This window comes from Physcomitrium patens, chromosome 10 (assembly GCF_059467195.1).
Source record: "Physcomitrium patens ecotype Gransden chromosome 10, ASM5946719v1, whole genome shotgun sequence".
Classification (NCBI taxonomy): Eukaryota; Viridiplantae; Streptophyta; class Bryopsida; order Funariales; family Funariaceae; genus Physcomitrium; species Physcomitrium patens.
The window spans coordinates 9,162,772-9,180,611 of NC_143419.1; positions in this window are offsets into that span (position 1 = coordinate 9,162,772).

The following is a 17,840-nucleotide window of genomic DNA, read 5'->3' on the forward strand; positions in this document are numbered from 1 at the left end:
GTTTAGAGGTTGGTCACAACAAAGAAATGCATATAAAAGATACAATCATACATAATCAAGAATTGGAACAATGCCTTGAAAGACATTGAATTGCACAAAAAAGTCCAAGCAAAGTGTAATATGAAACTTTTGTGGCTTTAGAAGTTTATTACTTTACATTTTAAATTAATTGGTTGAAATGAATGAGAGAATGGAATTTTAAAGTATAATCTTTAGAATGACTATACAATTCTAATAGATAAAATTAAACAAAAAAATGAAATTTCTATATTAAAATAGGTTCTTGTGTAAATAAATAATATATATATATATATATATATATATATATATTTAAATACAAAAAATCTCAGTCAAATAATGGATGAAAAAAGAGTTAATAGAATTATTTGAAGCAAAATAAAAATTTATAGAGATCAGCAATAAGAAATAAACAACTTTACAGAAAAATCCAACTTTCAAAATAATTTTAATATTATTGCTAAATCAAACTTAACATCTTAATCTACCAAAATCAAATTAATCAAGAAAATATAAAGGCCTTTTATATGATTAACTTATTTAAAAATTTGAGCATCATCTAATTTTATATTAGATGTATTACAACTACTAACAAACTCTATTACATTATAGACAAGATATGTAATTTTTTTAAGACTTTGTTAAATAATCCAAAAAATTACATTTCAAACATAATATGATTTTAAAACAAATAAGTATAAAAGTTCTATAATTTTATTTTATATGAATAAGAATCAAACAATCTTTACAACATCAATTTATTACAATACCTTAATTTTAGACCAAAAGTGTTTTATATAATCTATATTTCTTTGATGGTAGAAAATACCACAAATATTTCTATGAAATTTATTTTTTAAATATAAATAGAAAAAATATGATATTATCTTTTTGATTAAATATAATTCTAATTTCTTTTAAATAATTGTCATGGATAGAAACTAAAAGTTCTACATGGTCATTTTTTCACCAATGTAATTCAAGCCATTCATGACCATAGAAATCATCACTTCAAAATTATATATAATATATCTAATTTTAAATTTCTAATATATGTATTTAAAATATAAAATAAAATTAAGAAAGAAATGAATCCATTTATTAAGGCGCCTTTGTACCAACCAACATTGAATGAACATAGATTAATTAAAAAAAAGAAGGCCCTTTTTAAGTTTATTTCTATCTTAAATCTTTCAATAATAATCCTAAACTAAGTTTTTATATGATTTTTTAGAATCCATTTATCGTAAATTATATTTGATATAATTTATTTAATAATAATATTAAGATCAATATTACTTTATTTGCTTTTCAACTGCCTTCTATTAAATAAAAGTCTAAAATGCCAATAATTAGTATACCTTGGCTCCTTAAAAATATCAACTTCCAACACTTGCAAAATAATATATTCTTAAGAAAGATTAATATAACAAATTTTTGATGTGTCTAAATTAGCAAAAAAATATTTTATAATATTTGAGTTTTTTATCAATCAATGTCAAATTATCTTCAAATTACTTACAAATTAGATTAATAAAATTTGAACAAAATATACTAATTTATAAACCAAAATAGTCTTTTAGTTTTAATCAACTTTTTTTGTTAATTTACATAAAAAAATTCTTAAGAATTAATTTTTACATAAAATAGAATGCAAGTTAATACTTAAAAAATAATATAATTTTTAATTTGTCTTTTTAAAAAAAATTAATTACGTAGAAGAAAAATTAATACTTAAAAATTCTTGATATATTGAAATTAATACTTGATTTGTAAAATTCTTAATTATTTACACAAAAGACAAACATGTAGATATGTATTTCCATTAGCACTTCTATAATATATTTTATTTTATCACATTGATTGAATCTTTAATATTAAAATTCTATGATTTACTTTTAGCCAATAAATAAATAAACTTTGGATGGTAGTTGAAATTTGACCAAAAACATTGACAACTAATCTTAAACATAAATTAGAGAGGATATAATATTTTTTGACCACCTCCTAATGATTTTTACTATAATTTGTCTTATTTAATAGAATTGTGGAAATTTAAAAGTTTAATTTTTTTATTCTAAATAATAATATTTTTTTAAAGTTCTACAAATAAGATATAGATTGTAAAAGATAAAAAAAAAATACATTTGTTATAAAGGTTTTTTAATCTATTAAATCTTAAAGAAATTTCTAGAATGGTTAAATTTTATTTTAAAAATTAGAATTAGAATTAAAAAAAAAATTAATAAATATTTATACTAAATTACATATAGTATTTTATGATTAAAATCTTCAAAAAAAACTTCAAAGGAAATGAGATAATCTTTTAGAAAAGATTAAAAAAAAAGAAAAAAAAGGGGGAAAAAAAAGATTTATTTTTAAAATCAGATCTATTTATGCCACATGATTTTTATCTATAAAATCTTGTAAAAAAGCTCTAAACTTTAGAAATTAATATATATTATTAAACATAATTTATTAAGATTAATTTTTTTATTTATTTCATAAAAATAAAGTAATTTGAATCTAATGCATAAAATTAAGAATAACTAAAATACAACTTACCATAAAGATTTATTTTTACATAATTTATTAATTTTACTAAAATAAAAATAAAAAATGTATTTTTAAAGTACTTAATCAAAGCCATAGAAACCTTTTACTTCAATCACCAATTTATTATTATAATAAAACTTAAAATTATAAAAATAAAAGATATAATCAAAATCAATAGCATTCTATCTCTAGTTTTTTCTAAAATAAGAAAAAAGAAAATAGTTAACTTGGAATTTTTTTTGAAAAAATCATTAAGATTCTAATGAAAATTTTAATTTAACATATCTTGCTAGTTCATAAAGAACAAGATTTTTTTCAGTATAGACTAAAATATCATTATTATTAGCTAATGCACTAGTAATTTAATTGTCTTTTTAAAATAAAAAATAACTTAAAATAGATATTTCTTTAAACGTAGTTTACAATATTAGCTATTCTTTTTATTTCAAAATCAAGTAAAGATAATTTAATTATATATAATGCTCTAAAGCCGAAATACTCTGTTATGTCGATAATATTAGCAAGATTAATAAAAAATTGATACTTTTTTGATAATAATATTAATTATCTAACATTTGATAACTTTTGGTGTTAAATATTTTTTTAAAAATCACAGCATGGATGTTTTATATATCTATGTAGTCATCTATAATTATTACTATTACTATTCTAGCATATACTTTTTTATTTTATTATAACATATAAAAGATTTTTCTATATAATATGTACTATCTAAAGAATTTTAAGAAATTAATAGAAGCTAGGTAAAAAAACCAATAAAAAATAATATCTTTATATCAATTTACCTAATCAATGTGCGTTATTATGTATTTTTATTTAATTAATTCAAAAAAATTGATTAAAATATTTTAAAAGAAATAGAAAAAACAAATAGATATTGAATAACCAAATTTTTGTTAATTTTCTGCCAAATCTAAATTATTAATAAAAATTTTAAAAAAATAAATAAATAGATACAGCTTAAAATGATATTATTTAAGATTTTAAATACAAGATTATTTAAAAAATAATCATATAATTATATATAGATTTTCTTAAAAATAAAAATAAAAAAATTAAGATATTTAATCTTTTTAATAATTTTTGATCTTTTTATTTATTTTAAATAGTTAGTAAAACATTTAAGGACAAAAATTCAATGAATATAAATAAATAAAATAAGATGGATATTAAAAAAGATAAAAAATAATATATATGTATGTATATAAATATATATGTATATATATAAATATATGTATATATATATATATATATATATATATATATACATATATATATATAAGAAATGAAATAATAATTGTCAAAGTTATGAAGATTGGAAATTCTTAAAACTAGACTAAAAGTAAAAGAACTATTAAGAAGAATGATATAGGTCTCATTCTTATTTCTATGTATACTATCAAAAATAAAATCTATGTTGCATTGTCTTATAGGTCATTTGACATTTGTCCAACTTGCAAGACATGTGTCTAACTTATAATGCAAGTTTCCAATAGAAGTTTGCAATAGAAGTTTAATTTGTAATATAAATAGTCAACATGTGCAAAACATAACCAACTTGTTGAAAAAATATCACAAACATATATATTTACTTCAATAGTTACTGAAATATTGTAAATAAATAAAAGTATGTTAATTTGATAATATCTTATTGAGAAGCTTCACAGATGTAGTTTCATCTTTATACATATTTATAGATAAATAGTAGGTTAGAAACCTGATCAACATGTTAGTCACATGTTGCATGTATTAGTAGCTTATGATACAAGCTAACAATATGGTGTCCATATAGGAAACTTGTCTTACAAGTTAAGACATATGTCTTGCAAATTAGACATGTGTCAAAGATCCTATAGAATGTCATCATATAGCTTCTAATTAGATAATATATATGGAAGTAAGACTAAAACCTTCTTCACTTTTGTCAATGCCTTTTTAATCCTTAGTCTTGTTTCAAGATTTTATAGATTTCTTGTCTTTGACAATAATTCTTCTAGTTTAGCATCATACCATCTTTGAGTGATTTTTTAGCCTTTTTGAGTGACACAAGATTATATTGATCTTTTAATTCTTTGAGATTTATATCCTTCATAGTTTAATAAAAGTGCTAACTTATTGTTCTTGTCTTCTTGTTAAATATGAGTAAACTATGCCACTTCTATTATTGTTTTTTGAAGGTTATGGACTACCGACCTTTAACCTAATATTTTAGTTCTCTAATAGTGATTTTTTTCTTTCAAGAGAGATGACTACTTCTCTTTGTAGAAATTTTTATTTGGTATTAAAAGTTGTAAATTATCTTCCTCTAATTTGACTTATAAATTTATTTTGCGTTGTCTATAGAAGGAAAAATTATAGATGCTATTCTCAACAAAAATGAAAATACATGTGCAATCATGTGAAAATAGATTTGTAATCATTGCAAGTCTTTTTAAATTTGTTAGCATTCTCAAATAGAAATTTTATATATTTCTAACATCAACTATAGAGGTAGTATTTCAATGCTTATAAAAAATGTCAACAATACAATTCAAAGTCTATGCTAAAAAGTTGTATACTTGAGAGAAGCAAGTAGATTAAATTTATAACTAAATTCAAAAAATCTTGCTACTATAAGTATAAAAGATACAAAGATAATTATGCAAAAAAATTTCTTTGGAACAAGTTCAAAATTTTGAGAATTTCTACTATAAATAAAGTTCTATTAAGTTTGCATCCTTATCAATAGCTGTATGGATTTATTCAAGTTGGATTTACAAGTGCACTTTTCTTTGGAAATGCTCTCTTTATTTGCACTTGTGATAGAAAAGAATTTATGACTACTCTATGATTTAAATTCATTCTTGGAAGTCTTCATAGCCATATTTAAAAAAATATTTGAAGAAAGGTAGCAAAGACCAAACTTGTATCTTTATAAGAAAGATCATGTTTAGCTACCATATATACTAATGAATTCCAAAATCTTGCTTGTGACATGGATTTTAATGACAAGGCCCTTATTAATAAATTTTAGTATGGTTTAAAAGATAACATCAAAGATTTACTACTAACAATATCAAAAATATATTAATTGAAGTAATTTATTACTTAAGCCATTACATGCGACAATTAATTCTTTAAAAGATACCAAAAACAAAGATTTGATTAGAGAAGTATAAGTCAAGTTATGTCGATAGTTTCTAAGTTCATAGAAGCTTATTCATCAAGACATGAACATATGCAAATTGATAAGGTACATTTCATATCTCTTACCAAGCAAGAAAAGACTCAATGCCATTAAAAAAGGTTGTGCTTATATTTTTGAAAACCTAAGCACACTGCTCAATATTGTCCAAAAAAACAAGAAAACTACAAAATAAGGAGAATGGTTACCAAAGAAGAGAATGTGTTGAAAAACTAGTTTTTTCAATTATAATAGGAACTATGCGATTAGAATCTTGTGCAACACCTTATAAAGGTCCTATCTTATTTTCAGATCTTTCACCTTATTTTATAATAGAAGTTTATTTAGGACCAAAAAAATCAAAAAGATTTAATCTTGTTAGATTCAAGAGCCTCATCTTATTTTATAAACAAAGACTTTGTCAAAAAATAAAAATATCTATAATTAAAAAAATCAAACTTGTACATGTAGAAGTAATTGTGGTCATTTTTTGTCTTTTGGAGATGTCATCTATGAAATTTTTCTTTTAGATATAACAATAAGTAGTTATAATAGCTTAATAATATTTAATGTGATTAGATTTTTTTAAATTTAGTTATTTTAGGATTATTCTAGCTAAGAAAATATAATCTTCAAATAGATTAGATTTCTTATTATCTTGATTTTTTTTAAAGTTTAATTCAAGGTTTTTTTAATTAAGTAGAAATTCATAAATCCAACATGTCCAAACTTTTATTCATAAGTCCAAGAACTTTTATGCATCCTACAAAAAAAAATCAACTTTTGCTATATATTCTATACTTATTTTTGATAGAAAAAGATTTCAAGTGGAATTTGAAGTAAATATCAAAATTATTAAGGTATTTATATATATATATATATATATATTTAAAAAAATCATCTCTATGATTGTTTTATTGATCTTCAAGAAGGAGATCAACCATCATTTGGATCAATCTATAGCCTATTACAAAATGAGTTGAATGCATTTAAGGAATATATTGATGAAAAATTATCTAAGAAATTCATTTGTCATTTAAAATCTCCAATAAGAGCTTTTATCTTATTTAAGAAGAAAAAATTTGAATCTCTGTAGATGTGTGTGGACTATCGAGGACTTAACAAGATCACTATTAAGAATAGATATCATCTACCTTTGATTTTAATACTTCTTAATCAATTCAATCAAATAAAGATTTATACTAAAATAGATCTACAAAAAGCATATAACTTAATATACATTAAAAAAAAAGATGAATAGAAAATTGTGTTTTGAATCAAGTATAGAAATTTTGACTTTTTAAGATACATCATTTCAGATGATGGCCTTATGATAGATTCTAAGAAAATTTAGACTATCATAGATTAGAAGATTCCAAAAACAATGAGAGATATGTAATTTTTTTGACGTTTATCAATTACTATTGGATCTTGTTAAGAACTTTTTTCTAGTTATAGCTTATTCTATACGTTTGATATGTAAAGAAAAATTTAAATAGAGCAAAGAAGCTAAAGCATCTTTTAAAGCCTTAAAGATAACATTTATTTTTACATCAATCTTGTATTGTATCAACTTTTTTAAGGTATTTTTTATGAAAATAAACACATTAGTCTTTACTATAGGTATAATTTTATCACAAATGTGACTAGATGACAACGTCTACTTAGTAGCTTTTCATTCCAAAAAATGTTTAGCAGTCAAAATAAACTATAAGATCTATAATAAAGAGCTTCTTTTAATTATAGATTCATTTCAAGAATGGCATCATTATCTAGAAGGCACTTCTAATCTAGTCATTATGTATGTAGATTAGAAGATTCTCAAGTACTTCACATCAATATATATTTTGAATCATTATCAAACTTATTAAAATATGTCTTTATTAAGATTTGGTTTCAAGTTCACTTATTGATTCAAAAAATAACAAGCTTTGTTAAACTCACTTTCTAGACTTTCTTATCTTATACTGAAAGAAAGCAATGCATCTTTTGATCAATAAAGAATGATTTTCTTAAATCTAAAGAATTTCCATCTTCAATCCATGAAATTAACATCAATTATTGATCCAACTCTTTTAAATCAAGTTCAATCAAGAATATTTTTTAATCTTCTTATTTATGATATTAATAATAATTCTTCTAAGTCTTAAGATACTTCTAATTTTGATTTCAAGAAAAATCTACTCTATATTATGAAAGATAATTATATATTCCAAAAGATAAAGTATAATTATACGTTATTCAAGTTTATCACAACTTTTCAACAATTTGATATTTTAGATATAATAAAACTTTAGAGCTAATATCTAGAGATTTTTGGTGGCCTCAAATGTGGAAGGTAGTTAAAAAATTTATACAATCATATGAAATTTGTTCAAGATCAAAAACTCTTCATCGTTGAACTTATAAACTTTTTCAGCTATTATATATACTAGAACAAGCATAGTCTTTTATTTCTACAAACTTTATCATGGATCTTTTACTTCCACATTCTTTTGACTCTTTATTCATAATAGTAGAATGATTCACCAAGATGACACATTTTGTACTATGTACAAAATCTACTATAAGTGAAGAAATAGCTAGGCTTTTTGTTGATAATATCTATTACTATTATGTATTGTAATGGATATTATATTAAATATTATATTAAATAGGAAGACATAATTTTATCAAGATTTTAGAGAATTCTTTTTAAGATTTTGAAGGTGGATATAAAACTATCTTTGACTTTCCATCCTAAAAATTCATGGTTAAATGGAGAAAGTGAATTAAGTTCTAGAATAATATTTGAGATGTACCATCAACTTCAAATAAGATGCTTGAACAAGTCCTCTAATATTATTAGAGTTTGATTATAATAACATGATACATTCTTTTATTTAATAAATATATTTTTTTATAAATTATAGTTATTATCTATAATTTGATATTTTTGACTTTTCAAAAATTGATAATCTTGTGGCAAAAGATTTAGAAAATTATTTATAAAAGCTATATATGATAATAAAGGTACAACTAAAAGAATCTCAAGAACAACAAAAGATCAATGCGGATACTTGTTACAAGGAACAACCTCAATTCTATGTTGGTAATAAGATATGGTTTCTTTGTCATAATATCAAGATTATTTGCACTTGTGACAAGTTGAATTACTATAGGCTTGAAACATTTCCTATATGTAAAAAAATTAATCTGGTTGCTTATTGATTGTATCTATTGGAATTTATGAAAATTCATATTGTATTATATATGTCTCTTTTTGAGCCATATTAGACAATAGATGTTGAAACAAGACTAAATTCTCTTTAACATCTAAAATTTTTCTAATCCTTAGCAACATAAATTACATCAAAATATAGGATAAAGAAAATGATAAAAAAATTGAACAAAACTAAACAGAATTGAATATAAAAGGTAAATACAGCAAAAGAAAATAGAATAAAATATAACAAAAAAATAAAAGTCAAATTTTATTGAAATAAAGGAACCAAAGCCATATGTGACCAAATATCCAAATGGCCTTAATTAATCCTACTTATACTTTGTCCAAAAATCTTGGAACTTTTAAAAATATTTTTAATAGCAGATTCTATTAAAATAACCACATCTTTTAGAAGGTTTTAGAGGTAGGCCTTTTTTAGATAACCACTTTCTTAGAAGATTCCAAAGGTGGATTCTACCTAGAGAACTACCTTTTTAGAAGATTTCAAAAAATGTCTCAAATAATTATCCTAAGTTCTTTTAGAATGTTCTATAGTGGGTTCTATATAGACCACCAACTTAGTTTCAACTCTAGAAACTTCCAAAAATGGCTCCAATTACCTATTTTTATGCATCAACAATACAAATATCTTATCCATACTCTATTAGAAATATACTAAGAAAAAAATAAATGCCACTTCTACTTATAGAAGTGCATAATAACCAAAAGTATGAAGTTGGAGAAGTTGTAGATTCAAGGAGGTACTGAAATAAGTTAGAATATCTTATTCATGGGCACGGATGTGATATTAGTGAATGTACCTAGGAGTTTGCTAAGAATCTTGCAAATACATTGAAGTAGGTTGATACTTTTTTATTAATGTTATCTATCAAAATTAAGACGAAGGATAGTAAATCTTGGATATAAAAGAACTGTAGTTTAGAAAAGATTATACTTGATATATTTTTTTTTGTAGTTTTTATATATTTATAGTGCTAAAGAGATTAAAAGATTTTTTTTAATTTATTCTTCTTTAAATAGATGGAAAATTATAAAGTATTTAATATTACAACCTTGGATAAGACTTTCAATCTTTGGTGATTTTATTGGAGGTAGGAATGACTTTTGATGATGTTATAAATTTTTTGTTTGAAAGAAGTTTAAAAGGCTTCAACAATGATCAAATGATAGGGTGGTCTTTTCATCCTAGAATAGGATATTATTAGTGGCTAAGAAGACCTAACAACTACCTTCAAAGAAAATAAAGATTAGAGTATGTGGCAAATACAATTCACTATATTTTGGACTTTTTCAACATGTGATCATTGCTCTTCTTGGAACTCATCTTCAAAAAGAGAGGTAATATCACTAACATACATATTTCTTCTAACAGTTACTTAGATATTATAAATAGATAAAAGTAAATTAATTTGATAATATCTTATTAAAAAGCTTCTTAAAAACTTCAAAGACGTGATTTCACCTTTATACATGTTTGTAAGTGGTTGATAGGTTAGATACTTTACTAACAAGTTAGCTATATGTTAGATGTGTTGATAGCTTGTAGTACAAGTTAATGATGTGACGTACACATAAGAAAATTGTCTTATAAGTTAAGACACGTGTCTTGCAAATTGGACACATGCTAGAGGTCTTATAGAATGTTGTTGTATAGCTTCTAGTTAGATAGTATATATGGACGTAAGAATGAAGCCTTCTTTACTTTTATCAATGCCTTTCTAGTCCTTAGTCTTATTTCAAGATTTTTTAGTCTTTTTGTCTTTGGAAATAACCATTCTAGTTTAATATCATATCATCTTTAAGTGATTTTTTAGTCTTTTTGAATGACACAAGAGTGTATTGATCTTTAAATTCTTTGAAATTCATATCCTTAATAGAAATTTATTAACCTATCAATCACCATTAAATATTTGTAAAGCTAAAGAAACGTCTTTAAAACTTTTATAAAAACTTTTTATCTAGATATTATGAATTTAATATGATTTTATATAATTCTATTTATATTTTTTTATTCTCTTAATTACTTATGAAAATATTAAAGTTTTGAACATTATTCTCTCTTTGAAGAATAATTTCTACTTGGAGCTATGATTACATATTAATGACATTCAAGATGTGGTAAATTATATTTACAACATATTTTGATTTTTATTATATTTGGAGATAGTTGATAGGTCTTTTCAATTATTAATAATATTTCATACTAGGATTGAAAGACTACCAAGTTATTTGAATATTTTTAAGGCTTTTATAACTTTTTTTAAATAAAACATTAAAAATGCCATCAAGAGTGGTTTTTACTTCTAAGACCAAACAATTGGTGTCTCTTTAAGGATTGTGATATCAAACATGTAGTTTTTAACCATCTATTTAAAAAAATAATGTTATTCTTTTAGATCTTCATCTTTATTATGTCAACTTAAAATTTGTGAAAATTTCCAATGTTTGTTTAATAGCTTAATAAATAATAATTTTTTTATAAAATTTGATAATTTTTATTTTTAAATAAAAATATAAATACAAAAAAACCATAAACAATGGTAAAAGATAAAATTTATTCTTTATTGAATCTTATGTATTTATAACAAAAGATATTTTGAAACTTTATCTTGATTTTGATAGATATTGTTGATAAAAAGTATCAACTTTTTTTTATATATTTTTAAGATTCTTCAATTGCTTTAATATATATTTACTAATTTTAATTCCATACTAATATATAAAATTTTCCAACTTATTTTGGTGCCACCTTGAATCTAAGACCTCTCCTACTTCAATAAAAAGAAAAGGTAATTATTTTCTTTCCAATATATCCACTATCTTGTGTGGTTTTAAAAAAATACAAAAAAAAATAGGATTGAACTTCATAGATTTTGATAGATGTAAGAAATATGCAACTAAATTGATTTTTTTATAAATAGAAAATAGTCAAAGTCTATGATAATCTAACTTTTTATAAGAATAAATAGTCTTGACATTCTAACAAAGTAACTATACCTTGTTGCCATTATAGAATTGAAGTTGTTCTTTGCAATAGATATTTACATTGATTTTTTTTGAACTTCCATAAATTATGCTCCTATAGTCATATAAAAATTTAATAACAAAATTTTTAAATATTTTTTTATATGATTATCATCTTTTGATAAGTAAAAACTTTTAAATTATAAATGATAATCATAGTTAGTATAAAAAGATGATTTTTGAGCAAATATATATACCATATTATCATAAACAAATTTTTTTGATGAAAAAAGAATTATCTAATCATCTTAATGATAGATTGCATATATTGTTCTAATACTTGATTCACCTACTCTATTTATCTATCAATTAAAGAATAAAAGATCAAAAATAGTTTTTTATTTGCCTATAATAACTTAAAAATAATTCTTCAAAATCTAAATATAAACCAAGTTCCTCTCTTGGATATAATAACTCTTGAAATTTTATGATATCAATAGATGTTATCAAAAAAAAACTAATTTTTTTTACTTAAAATAATTTTTATATATGATATAAAATATTTTATTTTATTAAATAAATATACTATTGCAACCATAAAATCATTAGAACTTGATTTTTAAATATTTTTTATAAAATATATAGAAAAAAAAAACCATGGTTGTTTTGATATAGATAATGGTTTAAAAAGTCTATAAGGTCAATGATAAGGATTTATTTATTTATTTATTTATTTATTTATTTATTTATTTGAAAATATATGATAAGATTATAAAAATTATTTAATTAATTTATAGATTAATTTTAATGTATTATTATATTCAAAATTTCTTATGGTTGAAAATTTCTAATGAGCTTGAAAAGCACATAAGTATACTTCATCTTTTGTAATATATAAGCATCTTTCAAAATAGAGAAGATTATTCTTGAATTCAAATTTATAAATAATATGAGATTTAGAAGTTTTATTGATGACACTTCTATGATACAATATGTTTTCTTTAAACTCAATCTTATAGTGCAAAATTACTATACTAACATCCAAGTCCAAATATACTTAGGACTATATTTCATTGGACCTCCTAAATTAAAAATCCTAAACTAATTGGCATTTCTATTCTAGTATTGCAAGTAATTTATACATTAGATTTTGCAACAACGTTACAATTTAACAAAATACAAGCTACTATCAACACATATTCTAACAAACTTTATAAAAATTTAAAACATGTATTGATATAAAATACTTAAGGTTATTGGAATTTTTTTAATCAATCATTGAACTAGAAGCGTTTTTAAAATAAAAGCACCATTTTAAAAATAAATCCTCAATTGCAAGTAATTTTTTGTGGTATATTTTATTATTATTCTTGATTATTAATACTTTTCTTATATAAAGATGAATTACAAGATGAGGTGTATCATCTACTCATATTTGTCACAACAATACATCGAAGACAAAGTCTTAGGTATATTAATAAAAAGTGACTTTGATATATTAATTCAATAAAAAATTGGTGTTAGAATAAAACTTTCTTTAAAGCTTCAAATGTTGCTTCAATTTCTTTGTTTCAATTAATTTGTCTTTTTAATTCAAACATGCAAGTAGAATTGTAATCTAAAAATATTTATTGATAAAAATTTAATAGTGATTAGTAAATTATAAAAACAAATATTAGATATTTTTTTATTGTTCTCAAAAAATTTTAATCCATAATAATTTAAACTTTTTCAAAATCTAACATAAGGTTATCATTTGAAATGACACATCTTAAAAAACCAACTTTAATTATATAAAATATATACTTTTCTATCTTAGATTATATTCTTATATTTCTAAGTTTTTGCAACATACATCAAAAATGATGTTTATGCTCTATTGTTCTTTTAGAATAGATCAAAATATTGTGAAGATTACAAACAACAAAATCATTCTAAAATTCTTCAAAAAATAATTTATTAAATATTAAAAATTAGTTAGACCATTTGCATGTCTAAAAAACATGACATTATATTCAAATTGTCTATACATGCTTGGAAACACAATCTTTTATTCATCTTCTTTTTTAATGTGTACCAAGTTGTTTATTCCATGTAGTTCTAATTTTGATATAAATCTTTGATTGATTAAATTGATTAAAAATTCATAATATCAAAGATAGAGGATATCTATTGTTAATGGTAATCTTATTAAGTCTTTAATATTCAACAAGTATTTGTCTAAATTTGCTTTTTTTTTCTATACAAATAAGATAAGAACTCTTATTAGAGATTTTAGGTGGAATATAAAATTTTTGGCCAAATTTTCATCAATATAATCCTTGAGTGAAGCCAACTCATTTTGTGATCAGTTATAGAATGGTCTTAGTGGTGGTTAAATTTATTCTTGAAGCTCTATTGAGTAATTTAAAAAATAATGAGTTCAAAAAATATTTGTATTTTGCCTCTCAAAAAAGTCTTGATAATCTTTACATTAGATTGGAATGTGATTTAAAGTCTTTCTAATCCACTTATTTTAGATTTTTTGTAGATAAAAGATATTTAAATATATTTTTTTTAAATCACTAGTCTATTTCTATACATTTAATTTCAATTAATGTAATCATTATAATAGAATCCAAAAAAACTACATTTGCAAAAATTTATAAAATTTACTAAAATAAATTATCAAAAAAGATAGAATCTCATTTTAAAACCAAATTCTTTGTATCCTAATTCAAATTATTATATATATATATATATATATATATATATATATATATATATAAACGTTTAATTAAATTAAAAAGAAATATAAAATAAATCAAGATCTAAAAGCAAAAATTCTAATTTCACTAATCTGGCATTAGAAGATATTGTTTATTTTATATTAAAATAAAATAAAGATTAGGCTTATTATTAAATTTATAGTGTGAAATTTTAAAACTTTGATAATAATTTTATCTTTTATATAGAGTGCTTTAGTAGCTCACAGAATGTTAGAATAGAATATCAACCTATTATATCAAATAGTATATAAAAGATTAAGATCTTTAATCCATTCTTTATAATTCTAAGGTCTTTAACCTACTCTTTACTATTCTAAGTAATTTTTAATAAAAATGTATCTCAATTACATTATATAATGTATTGTAATCTTTTAAGATATTTTAAGCTGTTAGACAATTTAGAAGCAAATTTGATGTCAAGATCTTCAAAGAGAAAATATAGACAACTTTTAGAATTAAAAAAACCAAAAAAAGTTATCTCATAATATGTAAAAAATAAAGTTCGCTTAAAATTTTGATTTTTCTTTTTTTTTCTTTTTTTTTCTTTTTTGTTTCTTTTTAAAGAGATATGTGCTCTTATTTAAAATTTTAAAATTGTTTATTAGAAAAAATACTATAAAAAATGATAAATAATATAAGAAAAAATAAATTCCTACCTATATAAATTTATATTTTTTATCATATTTTAGATCTTTAAATGACTCTAGATTTATGTAATATCTTTATTTTAAATTAATGATATTGAATTAGTAATAAGATATCATATATTAATTTTTGATATCAACTTACTGGTCAAAAAATAATATTTGATATTCTAATTTACATAAAAACTTTCTAATAATAACCCTAAAGAGTCATGATAAAAATCATATAAAAGTAGAAAATATAGTTTTTTATTTTAAAAAAATGTATTTATTTATTCATACATACATGCATACATACATACATAAAAATATTTGTATTTCTTTTCTAACAGAGCAAAGTTTTTTAGAATACTTCAGATAAAATTTTGCTAATTAAATTTCTACTATGAATCTCATTAATAATTTTTTTTAACTGTTCTAAAAAGGTTTTAAGTTATTTTTATAATAATAAAGCAATAAATACAATGATTGTGGAGATTATAAAATAGGTTTATAAATGCATAAGGATCCCATAAATTCAGAAACATTTTTTATAATACTGTATCTTTTTTACCAAAAATATTCTAAAACATACATTAATCCATCTTAATTACATTAAATGACATCAAGAAACCAGTGGACAAATGTGCTTCATAACTGGTAGTCCTATTGATTGTGTTCAATTTAATAATTTTTAAAAATGATTGGTACTCAATCCAATAATACAAAATTTAAGTCTAAGATAAAAAAAAAAATGCTCGAAGCAGAAAGCTTTTAAGTATGATTGTGCTATATATATTAAAATTACTGAATTTTTCACTTAAATTAGTAAAATCAAAGGCTGGATAATATTATGTATTGAGTTTTATTTCTTAATTGTGCACAAAAATACCTTTTGTATTGGTATTTTAGCAAAACAATCTTTTTAAATAATATATATATATATATATATATATATATATGACTTCAGTTTCAAATTAGATTGAAAAATAGCTCGAAGTCTGGTGATATTATTTTCTTTGTTATAAAACTTACACATAACATCTATTTTTGTGGTTCATTACAATTGTTATGAATTACTCTTTGATGTGAAAAATTTGGTTCTACATTATATTATTGTTGAAATTCGTTTTTTTTTTTTTTTAATTCAATGATGAGATTGCATAAATATTCAACTGTTGATTTTATGAAATTGTATGCATTTTGAATGAGTATACACTCTCAATTGATATTATATATATATATTATATATGAATAAAAATGACAGTTGAATATTTAAGAATACAAAATTAACATAAAATACATAAAATAATATACAGAACTTACCTGATACGTGATGCATATTTATAAAAGAGTGAAATTTTTGTAATTAAACTTATTTTACACAGCCAAACACAAACACAAAACAAAAATATGATCCAATTTGCACTAAAAAGAGTTAAATTGAACATCACAATTAATATTAAGCATGATTTTTGTGTTGTTTCTGTATGATGTAAATAAGGGTTTTTCATGAATAATAGCAAGAAAACGAATCAGTTTTTGAATAGCCGCTCATGAGAGTTTCCATTTTGAATAATTAACATAAATAATACTTGTTTTACTCAACAAGAGAAAAAATATATATTTTATATACATCTCATAATATCAGTTTACAGAAATATTAAAACTTTCAATAAATAAATACATATTATTGCCATTATCTATATTATCATTATACATGCAATACTTCATGATTACAAATAAATTTTATGCTTGTTAAAATTCTTTCCTTCAGTTTAATTAAATTCATATGTTTGTATTTAACAAATTATAAGTTATTACTCTTAATAACAAAACTAGATGTAACTTATTTTATGTGTCCTCCAAAAAGTGTTGTGTCTAAGCCCAAGCCCATGCACACTTTCCCCTAACTATGCCCCACCTTAATCACACAAATAAGTAAAGTGGGCTCAATTGGGGCCCCTTAAAAATCATGAACAATGGATATGGGATGGAGATACACCTCTTATCAATGACCAGGGGAGCCCCATCCTTTTGCAACATACCCCACAAATAAGCAAATTCATAACTTGACAAGGTCCCCCTTCTCATCCCTATTCCACCACAGTCAGCACCATTTTGTCTTGACCCAAGAGCACCCTACCATGGTAGAGCTTATCCTTTGGAAGGCTCTGAAGGGGAAAGAAGAACCTTGGCTTTCTGGAGGGGCCATCTCTCTCCACATTTAGGTCACAACTCAAAGTTCCGATTTAAAGTCTTAGAAAAGACAAACATAAATGTTGTGATCTTAGGAATGAAAGAACGAATGAATATATTAGACTAAATCTTTGTCATAAGCAGGTGCTTATGTGGAATGGGCCCCCACACTCACACAGATGACTTATTTATTTTTGGTGTGGAAACAAGCATGTGTGCCATTTTGACCATATCTTTGATGACCTTGTTGGGCTTGGGTCACACCTCACAGAAGAGAAGGCTTGGAAAAATGTGGATGCATA